Source organism: Sinocyclocheilus anshuiensis, unplaced genomic scaffold (genome assembly GCF_001515605.1).
Source record: "Sinocyclocheilus anshuiensis isolate Anshui unplaced genomic scaffold, SAMN03320099.WGS_v1.1 scaffold1241, whole genome shotgun sequence".
Taxonomy (NCBI): Eukaryota; Metazoa; Chordata; class Actinopteri; order Cypriniformes; family Cyprinidae; genus Sinocyclocheilus; species Sinocyclocheilus anshuiensis.
The window spans coordinates 474,341-477,720 of NW_015549644.1; the positions used below are offsets into that span (position 1 = coordinate 474,341).

Here is a 3,380-nt window from a genome sequence, read left to right on the forward strand (position 1 = left end):
AAAAAATATCCATATTTACAACTTTATAAACTTATTATATGAGACAGTGACATTTTGTTTTTAAAAACATGAATTCAGTAGTGATTCACACACAAAAATCCAGGAAAGTGTTAGTCATGGAGGATGTGATTAATAAAGTAAAGTTTTCCTGAATTTTGAGTGATGAATCACTATTGAATTCCTGTTACAAACAAGAATTTACATGGAGATGAGAGTGTGATGTAAACGTCCTTGTTGAATCTGCTGTATAAAAATATGACACATAATAAAGCTAAGATCAAATGTAAGATATGTAAAATATATATAGGTACTGTATATATAAAATATAATAAATAATATATATATATAAATAAAATATATATAATATATATAAAATATATAATATAAATAAAAATATATATAAAAAATGACAGTAAACACATTTATAATGTTACAAAAGATTTCTATTTCAAATAAAGGCTGTTCTTCTGAGCTTTCTTTTCATCAAAGAATCCTGTCGCAGTATAATGGTTTCCACACTTCATTAAGCAGTACAACCTTTTTCAACGTTGATAATAATCAGAAATTTTTCTTGAGCAGCAAATCAGCATATTAGAATGAATTCTAAAGGATCATGTGACACTGAGAGTCGAGATCTGACATCAAGGAAAAAATTAAAAAAAACAGTTATTTTAAACTGTACAATTATTTCACAATATTAATGTTCTTGACTATTTTTAATCATATAAATGCCGTAGGTGAACATGAACAAAGAACCTTACTAATACAAAACCTTAGAACAGTAATGTATCATAATATCAAAACAAGCACACTTACGGACATTTGTTAATAAAACTATTTTGTTAACATCAAATTAGTTGCTTATTCTATTCCACAAAATGCCATGAAGTATTTATTTTCTCATTTACAGTGTACCAAATGTAATACACTTTTGTCCATACAAAAACAAAGAACTGAAATCAATGTATACAACTAGCTGAAGTTTGCTGTACTTTATCCTAACATTGCACAAAGCAATGCATTTGTATAAGAAAAATATCGATATTTACAACTTTATAAACCATAATCTCTAGCTTCTGCTAACTGTCGTACTCACGTTCACGAGGGAGTGGCATCCAGTTAACGTTTATAAAGTTGAAAATATGGATATTTCTTCGCTTCAGGAGGCCTTTATTAACCCTCCGGAGCCGTGTGGAGTACTTTTTATGATGGACAGATGCACTTTTTTGGGCTTCAAAATCTCGATCCCTATTCACTGCCATTATAAAGCTTGGAAGAGCCAGGACATTTTTTTACATAACTCCGATTGGATTTGTCTGAAAGAAGAAAGTCATATACACCTAGGATGGCTTGAGGGTAAATCATGGGGTAATGTTCATTTTCGGGTGAACTATCCCTTTAAGCGCAGTATGAAAAGCCCTGTGAAGGCCTTCAGAAACGGCCTCTGACAGTCGTGAACATGCAAACAGACAAGCAGAGTGACATAAATAGTGAAAAGTCAAGGGCAGTGCTGTCAGATTGTTATATCAGCTCTCTTTACCAGAATCAAGTATTCAAGAGAGAAAGGTGATAAAAAAAAATGATTTGAGGTCTATTTGAAAAATGAGGGTAGATTGGTTACTTTTCAGTTAAGAGATGCAGATTTCCGTGTTCACCACATCTTGTTCACCACAAAGTCAGCGTAAGATTGCCTCAGACCAGTCGGAATATATTTAGCCAATAGCCTTCGTCAACTAATTTATTTTCAGATCTGTATGAGAACCACACCATGAGAACCAGCCAACCACAGAGTTTCCTTTGAGAGGACAATGTCAATTGTGACCACTTTAAAAACGGAACACTGACTTTTTACCTTTTAATTTGGACTTTTTCTAGTCAGTGTGACTGTCAGTGTCATGTAAGATCTTTATTAACTGTAACTGCATTACTATACAGACAAGTTAGACTTCTATCACTGCCTTGCTAACACTTGTTTTGATCCTGTCCAAGCATCGTTTCTAGTTATGTTCTGATAGTGCTGGTAAACGTGTGTATTTAACATTATTTTAAAGTTTATACCGTTTTAACAATAAAAATCATTTTAACATTTTGCATAATAAGCTAATAATTTTAAATTCAGCTTCACTGTAAATCATGGATCATAATATCAACAATGTTTTGGATGACTGTCTTAAAATTCATCTTAAATTGATATTTGACTTTTGGTTGTGGAGTTTGGTGTCTATTCAAATCTGGAGCAAATGACTTCCATGCAAGGAAATAGCTGTTTCAAGGAAATAGCATGCCCCTTGATTGTGGGATATTTCATATTTAGAAACAGAGATTTTGTCTTTCATTCTTTCTGTATATACAATATTAAATACAATCAATCATTAAAAAACTTGGTAACGCTTTAGATTACAACCCGCAAAGAACTATGTAAGTATACTGAATTTACGGTGTACGTTTCTGTAATTATAGTGTACCTATAAAGAACATACGTGTAGGTATAAGGGAACAATGTGTTACGTTTGGGTAATAAGGGGGTAACAACCAGATATGCAACCTGCAAAGAACTGCGTAAGTAAACTGAAGTTACAGTGTAACTTTTTTTGTAATTATAGTGTACCTATTCAGTACCTCCGTGTAGGTATAAGGGAATAATATGCGAAGTTTGGGGAATAAAGGGGTAACAACCTGTAAAATTACAAATCATTTATGCTGTAAGTATTTTGAAACTAAGGGGTGCTTATTCTAATATTGCGTGGTATGTATGGCCTAAACAACAATCTTATGTTTGGGAATGATTTAGAAAGACGATATATACTTTTTATAATTTTATATTGGTATTTTATTATAGGCGTATAGGTATTTTTCCCTTATTCCATGTAGTTACAGTGGTGATTTGCTCCCCCCTTATTCCATGTAGTTACAGGGTAAATACAACAGTTGCGGGCTGTAAATTAAACTGGTGCTTTGTTACCTCCTTGTCCCATGTAGTTACAGGGCAAATACAACAGTTGCTGGCTGTAAATTAAACTGGTGTTTTGTTACCTCTTTGTTCCATGTAGTTACAGGGTAAATACAACATTTGCGGGCTGTAAATTAAAGTGGTGCTTTGTTCCCCTCTTGTTCCATGTAGTTACAGGGTAAATACAACATGTGCGAGCTGTAAATTAAAGTGGTGCTTGTTCCCCCCTTGTTCCATTCCATGTAGTTACAGGGTAAATACAACATTTGCGGGCTGTAAATTAAAGTGGTGCTTTGTTCCCCCCTTGTTCCATGTAGTTACAGGGTAAATACAACAGTTGCGGGCTGTAAATTAAACCGGTGCTTTATCTCCTTGATTCATGTAGTTACAGGATGAATACAACAGTTGTGGGCTGTAAATTAAAGTGGTG

General features: G+C 33.4%; 1 protein-coding gene across 1 annotated transcript in view; it reads right to left on the minus strand.

The window, feature by feature from the left end:
- Window positions 1–1,349: 1,349 nt before the first annotated feature.
- LOC107659926 (integrin alpha-E-like) overlaps window positions 1,350–3,380 on the minus strand; it is a 24,150-nt gene continuing 22,119 nt past the window's right edge. The window contains exon 33 of the mRNA XM_016449038.1: window positions 1,350–2,275. The gene's annotated coding sequence lies outside the window, so the exon portion shown is untranslated. The remainder of the gene's footprint in view (window positions 2,276–3,380) is intronic.